Source organism: Acinonyx jubatus, chromosome F2, assembly GCF_027475565.1.
Source record: "Acinonyx jubatus isolate Ajub_Pintada_27869175 chromosome F2, VMU_Ajub_asm_v1.0, whole genome shotgun sequence".
NCBI lineage: Eukaryota > Metazoa > Chordata > Mammalia > Carnivora > Felidae > Acinonyx > Acinonyx jubatus.
The window spans coordinates 7,300,653-7,316,957 of NC_069394.1; the positions used below are offsets into that span (position 1 = coordinate 7,300,653).

Below are 16,305 nucleotides of genomic sequence, written 5' to 3' on the forward strand. Positions count from 1 at the left end.
CACCTGGCCATCCCCTGCTCCTTCCACAAGGCACAGTTCAGCCATGCCCTCCGAGGAAGGTCCTCACCCACCTCTCCGAGTCGGTGCCCCTCTCCGCTGGCTCCACATGCTCCCTGCTGGCCCAGCACAGAGTTAGTTCTTCACTGACTGCCTCCTCGCCCCCCAACAGTTCCCTTGCATGGTTTCACGAAATGTTAGTTGAATAACATGCCCATAGAAAAAATGGCTGGTAAGTAAACATCATTCTGTGCAGCTGTATACTTCATTTAGGAAAGTTATTTCTCTCTCTCTCTTTTTTTTCCGTGAGATAAACCTAACGTGTTTATTACCTCCAGCATTATTTTTTTTTTTCTGGGAACCTTCTGCTTTATTGCTGTAAGGAGAATAGGCTGCCACCACCTTACTTAAGGGAAAGTGTGCAAGGAAACAAAACATATGTTTAGAAATTGAAAAAAGCACAATTAATAATTCATGAGTCACAACAGAAATCATAATGGAAATCTAGATGTGAATGACAACAAAGGCATTATCCATTAAAACTAGAGTAATGTGGTTTAAGAATACTTAGAGGGAAATATATTGTCTTAGATGTATGTAGTAGAAAAAAATTAAATCTTCGGAAGATATATATTTAATTCAAAAGCTGGAAAAAGAACCATAGAACATACTGAAAGGAACCTGAAATGATAAAATAAAAATAAAATCAAACTGCAATTAAATAAAAAAATGTAAAGACATTTCTTTTTTTAAAAGGTAGCTAGTTCATTGAAACGATTCATAAAATAGCTGTCTGACAAGATTGCTCAAGAAAAAAGAAAACACATAAAGAACAATAGTAAGAAGGACAAAGGAAACATAACTGCAGTTTCAGGAGAAATTTTAGCAATAAACGATGCAGTGAATAGTATTATCACAATAATCGTGAAAACCAGATTAAAATTAATATTTTTTAATTAAAAATGACCACAAGGTACTTGAGCATAAATAGAAAGCCTGAAATGACCATTCTGTAAATTAATTTTATAATAAAAAAAACCCTGCCCCCTACAGAGAACACCACAGCACGTGAAAATTGCAAGTTTTACTAAACCTTCTCGAAATGGACAGTTTCTATCATCTACAGACTCTTCTAGAGACTAGAAAGGGGACAACCAGCTGAGAATAAAAGGAAAAGCAAAGCCTGCTATTTCCGAGTGGACACATTCGACTGTGGGTTAACCCTGGACACCTGATAAAGGTGAAATGTCAGCTCTCTTCCGGGCAGCATAACATATGGTTAAGGAAGGAGGGGGAAAAGCCCCATGATTGTGAACTAGGAGACTTGGAGAGACCATCAATGCCTGTAGGAAGCTATAAACTTGAGCTTCCCTGCATGGGGTTGATGTGTAAGTGGGCACATAGGTTCTGATTTTAGCCCGTGGTTCCTAAATCTACCCCTGGGGTCACTGTCCCCACACCTGAGAAGTCACTTGGGTGATCTGAGAATAGCCAGTGGACCGCTGCGTCACCTGCTACAGAGACCACCACCACGGAGAGATGGCCTGCCACAGGGGCGGTGTGCGTCCTGCAGCCTTCCCAGTGACCTGGTGCCAGATGTGGCCTACTCAGATCTAGAATGTCCATCTGAAACTGAGACCACGGCTGGCGGGCGACTGCAAGACCTAAATCATAAGGCAAGATAAAAAACTAGATGAGAATAATAGTGAAAAGGAAAAATTCCTGGCAATAGCGGTTTTGAGCAAATAATGCAAAAATCCCAACATTAGCAAATGGATTCCAGCAAGGTATTTAAACACACAAAAAACATGAAGAAAAAACGTTCCGTGTTAGAAGAACCTATTGATCAGATTTACCACCTTAGGGGATTAAGGAGCAAAACCATGGACAAATACTTTTGGTTAACTCACCAGCTGTCCCTACCCTTCTCCCTTCTGGCCTCCTTTACATTAAATGGTGCCTACTTTGCAAACAGTCTTCCATATAGATCAATGAAAGAAAGGAGATCCCAGAAAGAAAGTCACCCATATGTTGCAACTTCATTTTTTCAGATTTTTTCGTTTATTTTTAAATAATCTCTACACCCAACATGGGGCTTGAACTCAGAACCCCGAGATCAAGAGCCGCATGTTCCATCAACTGAGCCGGCCAGGGCGCCCCCATATATTACAACCTTAGAAATAAACTAGGATTACAAATCAGTGGACAAGAAAGGGCTGTTCAATTGATGGTACAGAGCAATTGATTAATATGAAAAACAATAAAATTAGATCTCAACCTCATGTCATTACCCAAAAACAAATTTAAGACGAATTAAAGCAAAATTTAAAACTTGTAAAAATAACGGGAACATATTGCGATACATGGGTTGCACAAGATTTTTTTCAATAATACCAAAAAAAAAAAAAAAAACAAAACACCCTCCATAGCTTATTCTAGAAAATATGAGTAAATACGATCACTTTCACATTGGTGGCAAAATGCAACATACGGAATATTAGAATTTAATATTTACAATTGCAAAAACATACGCGGCAATGTATGCGAAAACAGGCGCCATGTTTGAAGCAGGCACGGAAACTTCACCCCCAACCTCAGGTTGATGGCAGCATGTCCCCCTGGGGAGGGGCAGGGATCAGAAGCAGTAAGAGAGAACAGGACCTCACCTCTACCTCTGATGCTTTCACGTTTTTTTTTTTAAAGCCCTAAGGCAAACAGAACGAACGTTTACCCCTGTCCATTCTGGATGGTGGCTACCTGCTTATTTGTCAGAACAATGCTGCCTATCATTTTTCAAATATTTGAAATTTTCTACAATAAAAACAGGACAGTGAAATATCTGTCCCTTGTATCCTATCTCCCATGACAACCTGGATGAAGTCCAAACATAACCAGCGCTAGACAGAAGATCCTCTGTTACTGGCTCCTGTCTCCTCACTACCTCAGACACAGTCCTCAGTCCACAAGGAACCATTTGTTGCTATACCACACAGGCATACATGTGTTCACACACGCATGTTCACACACACACACACACACCCCTATGCACCCATGCAAACAATAGCCCTGATTCCTGGCTCCAAACCTTCCTCCTGTTGTCCCTTCTGTGCAAACTCTTCCTCGCACTCTTGGCAGTCAGTCCCTCACTATCCTTCAAGAAGCCACCGGGGGCATGTTGTCTGCAAGCCTCCGTTGGTCCCTTGAAGCCGACCCCTCTTTGCTGTCACGATGACCCGTGCCTGTCTGTCACTGCACCCAGGGCGCTGTTGTCTCTCTATACTGTCTGTGCCAACCCCAGTGGGTCATAGCTGCCTTCCTGTTTTCAGTGCTTAGAACAGCGCCACCTAGTGGTCATCCTCCCGGTGCCCCTTGATCGAAGAATGGACTTCCTCCACGTGGACAGCCAGGACAGTTGATTAAATATGCAAGTACCCCCAACGATGTACATTTTTCTTTGGGTGCACAAGCGATGTCTTTTATCCCTGCATTTGGCAAGTCTTTAGCGCTCACGGACAGCACATCGGGTTTGGGGAGAGACAACACTGGGCTCCGACCTTCCCCGTCCCCGTTACCACCTGTAAGACTTGGGCCAAGTCGTAATTTAGCTGTGAAGTCCACGCTAGACCCTTTGGGTGAAAACCACCCGTTGAGTGAGAAACGTGGGATGTGAGACAGAGGCCGTGGGCCGGGATGTGGTGAGGACAGCCTTTGGCGGGCCACAGGGGAGTTTTGTAGACCTTGGTTCCTTTTCATAAAATGGAGATAAAGTATCTCACGGAGTCCCTGGGAGGATTAGCGATCATGTGTCTAAGGGACCAAACACAGCACCTGGCCCTCGCAAGAGCTGAACAATCAGCACCTGTTTTGAATGTTACAGCTCTGACTGTGGTGAGGGGGCAGCATGGTGCATTTTCAACATCTCTGAGCCCTATTTGTTCCAGAACTTCTCATCCCAACTGTAGCCTGCTCCGGGGCTTGAGGTCGTTGGAGCCGAAGCTCTTGGCAACCCTTGGTGTACTTCCGAAATCTTGTGGAGCTTTTTAAAAAGTACAGCTCATAGAGTCTACTGAACCAGAGCCTCTGGACTGGAACCTACTATCTTTTTCTGACTTTACCACCAAGGCAATACAAGCACATAGCCAAGGCCACAAAGCAATAGATTGAGGCATGACCTGTCCAGGCTCCCCTGTTGGAAGGCAACTATCACCTGGGAAGGTAAAATAAGACATAGCCAGGCTTTCCCACCTGGAATGAAGTCCCTAATAACGTTAATTGGATGTCAGCCACGGGAACTGAGAGATTCCTGATATGTGGCTTGGGGAGGACGGAAGCTGACGTGTCCTCATCTGTAAATGGGGCAATAACAGTGGCTACTTCCCAGAGTTGTTGATGGACAGAGTTAACAGACAGCTGTTCAGGGGGCGCCTGGGTGGCTAGGTCAGTTAAGCATCCGACTTTGACTCAGGGCTTGTTCTCAAGGCTCAGGAGTTCGAGCCCCGTGTCCGGCTCTCCACTGACAGCTCGGAGCCTAGAGCTTGCTTTAGATTCTGTGTCTCCCTCTCTCTCTGCCCCTCCCCTGCTCATGCTCTGACTCTCTCTCTCTCTCTGTCTCAAAAATCAACATTAAAAACCTTTAATAATAAAAATAGCTGTTTGGTACATGAGTTCTCTGAGAAGGGCTGAGTGGGGATGGGGACAGGAGGCTAGGCCAGGAGTGTAGGCAGGACGCCCACCTGACTGGTGAGCTGGGGCCCGGCCCGTCTTCTGTACCAGGTCTTGAGGGCAGAGTCCGCTTTTCTGCGTCTGTTTTGTTTTTGTCTTGTACACCTTTCACCTTCCAGGATGCAACACAGGGCCAGGTTTATGCCTGGGACTCAGTAATGCATGTGAAATGTAATTGATTTACATATTTCAGGGGAGACTGGTCATTGGGATCTCTGCCCTTGAGGGTATTAGAATCCAGGAGAATATCTGAAGGTCTCAGGAAGAAACAAATCAGGTCAAAGCTGGAAACCTTAGCTGCGACTCTGCTCCTTCGCTGTCAGGATTGAAAATGACGAATTGGGCGGTCTGCTGTTTGCACATGGTGACCCGGGGTGCGTCCTTCCCCCACTGTGACCTCAGTTCCCCACCACAAATGAGAGATTTGGACCACAGTCCCAATACCCCCTCATCCTCTAAGTCCCCCCGCAAGATGGCAGGTGTCGAGAGAAGCATCGAAACCATCTGGGGCAGCTGCCCTGAGGTGCATCAGGCAGCTTCCAACCCACCATGCAAAGCCTTCCCCCATTCCTGCGGAGATGTCTGCACCTGAGTGAGGCACCTGTCCCAGGGCATAGGGGGGAGGGGAGGCGGGGGCGGGGTGTAGCCGGGCCTGCAGAGATTCCTCCAGTGAGGATTGCCAAGGGCGCCCCAGAGCCACAGCCAACAGTCTTTGCTGCAACCCTTTCTTTGGAAGCATTTTCTCTCTGATCTCAGTTCCTTGCATCAGGCTTGTGGGTCCCCTTACTGAGGAGGCATTTGGCAAAGCATGAAGGGCAAGACTTCCCTGGAGAGGATATTTTTCCCTCATATCAGAGCCTTTCAGGGCAGTGGGGGCGGGGGGGACGGAATGAGTGGGTGTCTAATCAGCTCCTCTCCTGCAGAGGAGCAGGGACAGGGTCTCTCCTTCAGGCCCCACAAGATTTTCAGTCTGAGGAAAGACAACTTCTTTCCGAAAGATCGGACTCAGGTGTCCAATTCTACACGAAGCCTTTCCTGGGCACCTGCACCTCCAAAGCTGGGCCTCCCCTTTCCTGTGCCCCCAAGACCTGGGCTCTGGAAACGTCCCCCCTGCACACTTGCTCTCCAGATCCATCCGGATCCCGTGTGTGCTTCCGGACAACTCTCCGGCGGTCGTCCCAGAGGTCCGGGACGGGGTCCCCAAGGAAGGGAGTTCATGGGGCAGGTGGTCTCAGGAAGCACGTGGGAGCAGTGGGGACGAGAAGAGAGAAAGGTCACGGGGATGGTGTGTGAACAGATGAGCCCTCCCCCACCCCACCAGGATTTCCTGAAGAACCTTGCAGAATGAACCTCGAGCTGACCCACTGAGAGTCCACGGCAAAACAGCAGCGTGGACTTGTGGATTCCTCTGCCTATGGATTGGGAGTTTGCCTAGGGGCGTGAAACATCCTGCACTTGTGGGTGGCCCTGCTACAAGCGGGCTGGGAGGCTCCCCCTAAAGCCCTGAAGCCTGGAAACAGAGGCAGGGCACACAGGACAGCAGGGGGCGCTAGAGAGATGTCAGCGCTGGGTCCTCTCTGCTGCGTAGCTGCTGCCCGTGGTCCACGGTGTCCCTGAGTCGAAAGTCACATCTCTTGCCAGATGGTCCTCTCTCTAAGGCGCTCTCTGCCTGCGATCTGCTAACTTCCCCCCTACTCCGCCCCATCCAGGTCCAGGCGACTGCCCCCTGCCCACGCCTCTGCGAATGGGATCTTCGTTTCCCTGCCCCACACGCCCAGAGTGTGCGTCCTGTCCTTCCTGCCAGGACCGAGCTGTCACGTCCTGTTCCGACCTAGGCCCTGCTGTGACCTCCTTCCTCCCGCTATGGTCTCCACTCCCACCGACCTCGTGCAAAGGGGGACAGTCAATACATTTTCCCACCCATGGGTGTCCCTCTCCATTCGATGCAGCTCGGGCCATTTGCTGTCGCGCGGGGGTCAGGGGCACTGACAGGCACTCCGTTGGTATTGTATTGAACTTCAAGAAGCGTTTTCACCGGACACGGGGCTCTTGCCAAAGGAGGGGGCAGCGGTGGGGTTCTGGGACACCTGAGGGGAGACTCCAGGGCCAATCCCAGCCGGTGTCTGAAGACAACCACGGCTGTGCTAAGGCCGGCCAGGTGAGAAAAGAGAAACCGATCTCTGGCATGAATGGGAGGGTCAGGAGCTGAAGTCACTGGTCACTGGGATGTCCAGGGAAATTTGGGTACCAGGTGGGGAAGGAGGGCGTGAAGCCCACATACCGACCTTCCGTTATGTCCCCGCAGGTGCTACGCTACCAACTGGACACAGGCCGCCTCTAGACTCACACGGGGCCCTCTCCACAGGTCATAGGTGAGTTAACCCAACCAGGCCCAGAGGCCGACAGCTTTACAGCCGGGAATTGGCAGTGAGGAGGACTCGGCCCCAGGTGGCCCGGAAGGCTGGCTGTCACAGCGCATTGCATAGCAGAGGCCGGGGTTTGGGGAGGAAAAGGCAAGAGAGGGAGTGAATTAGGCAGAAGCCAGAGCGGAAAGCCACAGCGAAGCGTCCGTGTCTTGGCCTCCACGCTGCCCGCGTGTGGGGCCGGCTGGCGCGTCCCACTCATCCTTGGATGAGCCACGTGGAAGTGCGCAAAGCACATGACACGTGCTCTAGAGCAGAGGCGAAGGACAAGTCCCCTGAGGCCAGGCCCCCCGGCACCAGGACACCACAGCAGGTTCGGCAGGGAGTCCTAGAGCTCAGCCTCCGTGTGGATTAAGATACAGATACTAATCTCTATCTCACTGGCTCACCCAAGCTGGACCCAGCTAAACGCTCACAGAGCACTCTGTGTGCACCCCGATCTAGGTGCCTTCCGTCAATTAACATGTTCAACGCTCGCAGGAACACTGTAGAGATATAAACCTGGAAGGTCCGGGCCGCAGCCCGTGTCCTTGACCGCTGTGCGTCCCTGCCTGTCGATGTAAAGCCTGCCCCCACTTGTCCTGGACAGTGGGCTCAGTCACTGGCTGTGTCGTGTCTGAGCCTGGCCTTCCTTGAGAACAGATCCTCAGGCTGATGAGGAAGTGACCTCTTTGGAAATGTGAGCACGGACACAGGCTAGACACAGAGGGGGTGGGAGAAGTAGGGCAGCCCAAGCTCGTGTTCAAGCTGACACGAGTCCGACACACTTGTGTTATGAAGAGAGCCACTAAGGGCAACCGGGTGCTCCAACTGTGGGATTTGAGAAGCCTGTAGCAAGCATCTCAGAAGGAGTACATCCTGGGAGCCCAGAGTGTCCATCCTGGGAGCGGAGAAGCCTGGGACATGAGGAAAGTGACACATCTCAGGTGCCTAAGGCGAGGTACCATCTGCTCACACCTGTGTGAGTCTGGTGAAACCACAGCTCGGGCTGTGGGGTGGGGAGGCTGAGGAGCTGGGTCCAGACCCCCTCATCTCCCAGTTCTGCTCTTCCTGTTCCCCACCCACAGTCGTTGTTTGCCTCTGCCACACCTGTCCTACCCTAGTTTCTGCCACTGGTCCCAGGCTCTGTTCATTACTCGGTCATTCAACAAGTACGTGTTGACCAGACTCTGAGCCAGGCAAAGAGCTGATATCGGGTGTGGCCTCTCCACTTCTCAGGCTTTGTCCTTTTCCACCTGACCTTCCTGTGGCTGCTGGCTCTAAGACACTCTGAGCTGTGCCCAGGAGGGATTCCTTACGTTCGCCTCTGGCTTCTGTGAATCCACCCCGATCCCAACCACTTGGCTCTCTACCTATTTCGTGAGGGATTTCTGTACCTCGCAGGTTCTCAACTTATGTACTCTTCATTACTGTTTCCCAGAGTGTGTTCCGACTAAGAGACGGTCAGGTAAAAAGGGATTGTGGGTAGGGGCGCCTGGGTGGCTCAGTCGGTTGAGCGTCCAACTTCGGCTTAGGTCATGATCTCACAGTTTGTGAGTTCGAGCCCCATGTCGGGCCCTGTGCTGACAGCTCGGAGCCTGGAGCCTGCTTTGGATTCTGTGTCTCCCTCTCTCTCTGCCCCTAACCCACTCGCATTCTGTCCCTGTCTCTCTCAAAAATAAATGAACATTAAAAAAAAAAAAAAAGGATAGTGGGGATCTGGCAGATAACAAGCTTAGGAAACACTAATAATGTCCAACTGAACACTTCGGGAAATGCTACTGTACCAGACTGTACCCAGCATTCAAGGCCCCAGAGCCTACTCTGAATTCAGATGACAAAAACGATCAAATTGTATTCACTCCAAAAGAGTTTATGAACATCAGGAGAGAGCAGCATAAGATGATATTTTCAAAGAGTGTGAAGAGTAGATATGCAACATATCACATGAATGTTCAAGAATATTCACTGTTCCCTCCCACATGGGAGGAGTGTGCTCCCCTGCTCCATTGATTTGGGCTTTGGCCAATGGGCTAGAGAAGTGGCTGTATCGCTTCTGAGTAGGAGTTTCCCACACAATTGCTTATTTGGGCTTGACCTTCTTGCTCTTCTCCTTGGTCTCAGGGATGGACACGTCCTTCAGAGGGGCTGCCCCTCCAGCCCAGATCCCCAGATGAGAAGACACATGGAGCAGAGGCACGCACTCACTGTCAGACCGCAGCTTCCAGTACGTGATGCAATACAGAAATGAATGTCTGTTGCAAGCCGCTGGGATTTGGGGGCTGCTTGTTACTCAGCAAACCTGCCCAATACAGTGTGAGTACTTCGTCTTTTAGTGGGGAAGAGCCAATGATGATGATTTTGAACCAAATATCAAAAGGCATTTCCTTGGGGGGTCTCTTGGAATTAGTTGGCCTTTGGGGGAAAATGTCGCTTAATTGGAATTCTAAATAATCGAATTTTACCTCCAGTGAGAGATAACATTTAGTGCCACTTACTCCATAGAAGCTTTGCATAAATCCTGTTTCACCTTCTTCACAAAACCCAGCAGGAAGTATTTCTGTTCTCATTGATAAAAGAAGGAACTGAGACTCAGAGAGAGTTTAACTGGCCCGTCTAAGGTCACACACAAAGGATGACCAGGATTTGAAGTAGGTCTGGAATTCAGACAAAATCTGTATTCTTTCCTCACATCACGCTGAAGCGGCACTCATCAGCTACCGGGAGTGCTAACAAAGGCTTCCTTTGAGAAGCCAGTAATGAGCTACATTTGGTACAAAAGGCATTTCTGTCCTGACACCATTAAAATATTTCTCATAAAAAAAAGTTCGTAAAAAAATTTCCCCACCCCCCTCCAATTTTTGAAAATATTCCTCCCAACCACAGTGAAAAAAACCCTTTCTGGATTTTTCAACGTATCTGTAACAGAATACTTTTCCAATGATGTAACATTGGAACAAGGGATCTTTGGATTCTATCAGACAGGAAAAGTGAGAAAGTGTCTCTGAGATTCTCAGAAACATCCTTGGAAACATCCACCCAGTGGAGAAGAATTTCTGCCCACCAATGCCAGCCTTGACTCTAGTGTTTTGAAAGACACCCTGCTGACTGACCATCTGCTTGAAGTTGTCTGGGCCAATCAATAAACATTGACTGGAAGTGTTCCCTGTGCCAAACACCATGCTGGGCACAGAGGCCAGAACAAACCAGCACTTTACATACATCATCCCATTTAACTCTCATTAATACACCGTGAACTACTGTCATCCCATTTCGCTAAGGAATAAGGCATAATAAAACCTATTATTCAATAAGGAATAAAACATAATAAAAACATTATTACGATTTTTCAAAAACCCAGGTTGGAATTCTAACCCAAGTCAGAGTGGCTCTTGCCACTTTTATATTCTCTTTTGTACCTCCTTATCCTCAGTACATCTTTTGATAACATCAAAGGCTACTTTGCAAAGAGGAGTTAACACAGCATGACTGAACCTGATATCCCTACTGTCTCTTGGTCTGCTTGCAAAGCTGGCCCTTGGCTGGTGTCCAGGAACTTGGATTTCAAGAGGGTTCCACCATCCGCTAACTGATAAGGGTGGCCCACAGAACCCAAACTGTTTGCACAAACAATGTGGTTTATGCTGAACTCTTGCTTTCCTTCAAGGAGTCTGGAATTTTGATACATAGGATGCCTATGCAATCAGCCCCGATAAAAACTTTGGGCACTAAATCTGCAGGCAGCTCCCTTGGTAGACAATATTTCGCACATGTTGTATGACTCATCGCAGGAGGAATCATGCTCGTTGTGGGTGGTTCCACCGGGACGGACTCTTGAAAGTTTGTACCTGGTTTCCCCCGTACTTGGCCCCTGAACTTCTCCCTGTGCTGATTCTGCTTTGTATTCTTTCACAGTAATGAGTCATAGCTCTGAGTAGACTATATGCTGAGTCCTGTGAGTGAGTGAGTCTTCTAGGGAATCATCAAATCTAGGGGTGGTCCCCCAGCATAGCCACCTTCCTGTATCCCAGACAGCAACGGGCTGTCTCAGACCAGCCTTCGGTCATACATCTTGAGGGAAATGAAACCAGTTCCAGTGAGATTCGGGGTCTGAAGGCCATTTGTTAGTGCAAATGTCCTATACTCTCCACTTCTGCTGGACAGTGACCAACCAAAAGGCATGTATGTCACTTCCAAGCCCCTCAGCCTGACCCAGGGACCTCCGTTGCCTGGCTCTGTCTGCACCTTCAACCTCATTCTTGCCTCCTACTTTACGGCAAGCTGCTTCGCTTCCCCAAACACATGGCTGTCTCCAGCCTGTGCACTTTAGCCCATAACCTTCTTCCTGGGACCTGTTCCCCCTTCTCTGATTTAAGAAATCATACAAGTCATGGCCACTTGGAGGTCGTGTGACCATGGTGTCTTACTGAGGTTGCCATAACAAAATGCCACAGACTAGGTGGTTTACATATAGACCTTTAATTTTCTCAGAACTGGAGGCCATAACCCTGGAGATTAGGGGTACCAGCATGGCCAGGTTTCGGTAGGACTCGATTTATGGGTTGCAGATGGCCTCCTTCTCATTGTCCTCACATGGCCTTCCTCAGCATGTGCATGTGAGAGAGAGTGAGCTCTGGTGTCTCTTCTTCTCCTTATAAGGACACTACTCTCATCATGGGGGCCCTACCTTCGTGACCTCATCTAAATATAATTACCTCTCTAAGGCCACACCTCCAAATACCATTACCTTAGGGATTAGTCCTTCAACATATAAATTTAGGAAAGGGGGACACACACATTCAGATCATGGCACATGGACAGTTCAGGGGGTGTCTCCTCTGTTCTCCTACCCTCTTACCTCATCTATTAAATTCAACAGATACTAAGTGGCCCCTCTAGGCCAGATATTATCCTACATACTGGGGACGTGGTAAGGGAGAAGGGAGAAGCAGCCTCTGCCTTTATGGAGCTACAGCTTTCAACTTGCTCATCCGGGAAGACTTCCTCACTTCCTTTTTCTTCCTTCGATCTTCATTCTTCTTTGCTTCCTTTGATTTCACTCTACTCTTAGCAAACATTTTTGAGCAGGCACTCCTGTGTGTATGTATTACCTACTTATAAATTATATGCATATTCTAATATATAATGGACAATATAGCAATATAAAAAATACATTTTTAAAGACATACATTAAAAAAATGGGGAAAGAGGAGTTCTAAACCGTCTTTCCACAGTGAAACGATGTCGACACGCGGTGTGAACATACCCTTCTTTGGAGGCCTCTGGTCCACCAAAAGGGACACCACCTCTTCTGAGTCCTTGAGACCAGCATTGATCTTACTCACCCTTTTGGAATGGACACTTTAACCATCTATCTCCCCACTTCGAAGACCGAGTTTCATTCATCTCTGTGCGCCCAGTGCTTAGGGCAATACTTGTCGCAGAGGAGACTCTTTATAGACTTTTCTGGAAATACAAACACATGAAGCATTGACATCATTGTTACAATAACTATGATCGCAATTCCAAGATTTAGGGGAAAGATGATTCTTTTCTTAGACAGGTCTTCCCATAGTTCCTTGGTTGGGTCACCCAAGGTTCCAGGTCTTGAGCCCACATACTTCTGAAACCAATGAAGTTCACTGGAAACCAATGCAGACTGAGTCATGTGACCTAACAAACTGAACATCAAATTGTATTAGGGCTTGCAGGGCTCAGGCACTGGGCCAAGTGCTTTAATGCTGCTCTCTCATCTCACCAAGCACCCCCACGACGAGTCTGTGGTATCCCACTCTGAAGAAAAGGAAACTTTGACTTAACGCAAGAAGAGACTTTGCCCAAGGTCACCAGCTAGAGGTAGGATTAAGACCAGGATCCAAGGACCACCTCTGTAATCACTATACCAAACCGATTCATATAGGACTCTAGTATAAGCCCTGTCGTAGTATATTAATGGACATTTGTGGAAGGAAGTCTTCAGTATTTATTTAATACTATCTTTTAAGCATGTCTCCATCACTGGGATGCTTTCACGTCTGGCAAGTGACGGGATGATCGGCTTCCTGAGTGTTCTAGAGTGTGGCGACTGGAAAGCATCGGGAACCCAGGTATTCGGTGTTGGTGTTCCTTAACTCAGCGTGACCCTACTGGCTGGAAACAGACCAGCACCACTGACCGCCATACCACTGTCTCCTTCATACCCCGCTGCTCCGCCCCTTTGAAATATTGTGCAGTGGTATTATTACAAGTAAATGGTCCCAAATCTGTGCTGAAATTGTTCTGGGAGGCGGGGCATTCAGACACTCTGGCAGCAGCTGACCTTTAGCTAGTCTCCTCCAACTGTGACCCAATCAGGCATAATGAGCTTAGAACAGGGCTTAGGATTGTTTTCTCTCTGCTTTTCTTGTTTCCCAGCTTTTATCGGTACTTTAGCAGAAGGCTGTTTTTCCTTCTGTACTTATTTATATTTAGCCTGAGCATCCTGCTAATTACAAAGCAGTTACAGGAGAATTAGGGACACTATATATAAATTTGCCATTTATGCAAATTGCAAAGAGAGAACAAAGAAAAATTAGCTTAATTAGTGTAATTGCTAAAAAAGCGGGAGGTGAGGCAAACCCAGCTTTAATCAAAGAAGAGGCGAAGGAAGTCTCAAGGAAATGGTGACCCAAATCAGCACAGATCGGAGGGCTCTGACCTTTCATGATTTCAAGACCTTGCTGAGACATTGGGACGACATGAGGCCGTGGACAGGAGGGGCAGAGCCTTCTCAGCATAAAAGCGCCATGTGGGTGCCTAAGACACGAAATGAAACACTTGCACTTGGAACGTGATTGATAAGCTCTGAGAGGGGGCACCTGAGGTGCAGTGTTGAGAGAGCAGAAAATAAGCCTTTGTGGAATCTTTGTCCAGCAAACACATTACTGAGCACCTACTAAATGCTGGGGACGGTTTAGACACCGAGGGCACAAAAATGAATAACACACAGTCACTTCCCTTAAGGGGCTGGGGAGACAGAAATAAAAAGGCAATAAACAAATGACATGCGAAGAGCAAAATAGAAGGCCTGAAGGATAGGGTTGCCAGATTTAGCAAATAAATGTATATAGCATGCCCAGTTAAATTTTCAATGTCAATTAAATTTCCAGCAGGTAAACAACAAATGTATTTTGAGTGTTAAGTATACCCCAAGAAATTTGGGGGATGTATTTATACTTCAAGAAAGTAATTTGTTGTTCATCTGAAATCCAAATTAACTGGCGTCCTGTATTTTTCTCTGGCACCCTCCTGAGGAGGTACATAGGACCAGGGATTCCCCCTGAAAGCAGAAAACTGTCCTTTGGCAAAGCATCTTCAGGTTCCTCTGCCTGGTGTGTTATTAATGGAGAAGTAAAGGGGAAAGAAGCCATGGATGAATGAAGCTGGGACATCATGAGGCCAGTGGAGGGGAGAGGACCCCAAGGAACACTGGTCTCTTTATTTCTGTGATCATCCCCCACTCTGTGTCCAGCTCCAACTCCCCAGATCTCCAGTAAAACTACCCAGACACGTAAATGCCTGTGTATATAAAGGGTTCTGTGTTCTTTGGCAGTCAAGGAGGGAGCAGAGGGCTGCATCTCGGCAGATGTGCTATCACCTGTTCCGTGGCTTTGCGTATTTCAACTCATCGAACCCTCACAACAACCCCTAAGAGGCAGATTATATGATCCCCATTTCACAGATGCAGAGACAAGCAGAGACACTAAGGTGCTGTGCTACCTGCCACATGGGCTTTGCCAGCCAACACCAAAATAACCAAAGGGAAACCCGACCGGTCACTCGCCTGTCTCGCTTAAAAGATAACCTTTGATGCGCCCTCTTCTCCTTCATTCAGGGTTTCCTTTACAAGAAACAGAAACACATAAATAGCAAAGCCAAAAAGAGTTGTTTTTGTTTTTTTTTTTAAGTATGGAAGGGGTTCATTTGGCACACGAGAACTTAAGGTACAGCTTGGCCTCATAACGGACTGGAACCAAAAGTCTGAGTTATTCTATTACTCTTGGTCATCACAGTGTTTGTTTTTGGCTTTCTCAGTGGAGGTGAAAAAGACCAGAAATAGTCACTGTGACTCCACATGATTTCACAATGCAAGCAACCAACCAATTGGGTTGGTGTATCACATACCCCAAATGACTGAGAGGAAAATGAGAGAGAGATCAGCTAAGCCCAGCTGTGACTTGTTTTCTCTGGGGTCAATGGTCTCCCCTTGGTCCAACCAACTTTGGCCAATCAAGAGTGGTTTCTGTTACAAACAGCGCGGGTAGGGTTGTGAGAAGGGGATTCTCTGAACAGATGTACATGGGCAAGAAATGGTTGCCTTAGCAGCTGTGACAGCTTTTCTTGTTTATCCCCTTGAATAACATCCTCATCATGGTTGATACCTCTGTCATCCCTGACTTTCTTTGACTAGGGAGTTGGACATCTCAGACCTGCCTCACCAATTTACCTTGTGTTCCTCTTTGTCCCCTTTCTACGGTGATGACATTTTCTGAAACAGCCTGGGGGTTTTTTGTTTTGTTTGAAATGTTCCTCTCTGGTTTGTTTTGTCCGATGACATCCTACATTTCATTTTGTCTTAGGATGTTTTGCTGTCCTCTTTTGTGACTCAGAGGACAAGGATGAAACTAAGCAGGATCCTTGGTGCTACAAAGTGCAGAACACGTAAATCCAACACTGATTCTCAGGAGCCTCTTATCAAAAGGTGATAAACGTCCCCAGGAGAAAAATTAGGAATGCAGTCCCTGAAAAAAACAAACATCAAAAACTCTCATTTTCTTTTTATTTATTTATTTGTTTATTTTTTTTTAATTTAAATTCAAGTTAGTTAACATACAGTGTAGTCTTCTAATCACTATCAGCATCTACCTCCATTCTTGATGGTGGGGTGTGATTGGCAAAAATGATGGAAAGAGCCAGTAGGAAATTAGGAAAGATGTTCAGGGTAAAATGGGGTTTAGGGCTGTGTAAAGTTTGGAGAAGTTTCTTCCTTCAAAGCTTGCTGGGATTAAGATATCTTATCACTAGGGTGACCATATAATTTGTCATCTAGATTGTAGTGTATTTGAGAGTGAATAGGTGTGCTATTCATAATCACACTGGAGGGGTGCCTGGGTGGCTCAATGGGTTAAGCGTCTGACTTTGGCTC

The 16,305-nt window shown here is 47.5% G+C and overlaps 1 long non-coding RNA gene across 1 annotated transcript; it reads left to right on the top strand.

Moving 5' to 3' along the window:
* The first annotated feature begins 6,625 nt into the window (after positions 1-6,625).
* Positions 6,626-15,974, top strand: LOC128312870 (uncharacterized). Its single transcript, XR_008292725.1, has 4 exons — positions 6,626-6,877; positions 7,025-7,091; positions 9,246-9,437; positions 15,740-15,974. It is a non-coding gene; the product is annotated as an uncharacterized LOC128312870 (long non-coding RNA).
* The last annotated feature ends 331 nt before the right edge of the window (positions 15,975-16,305 follow it).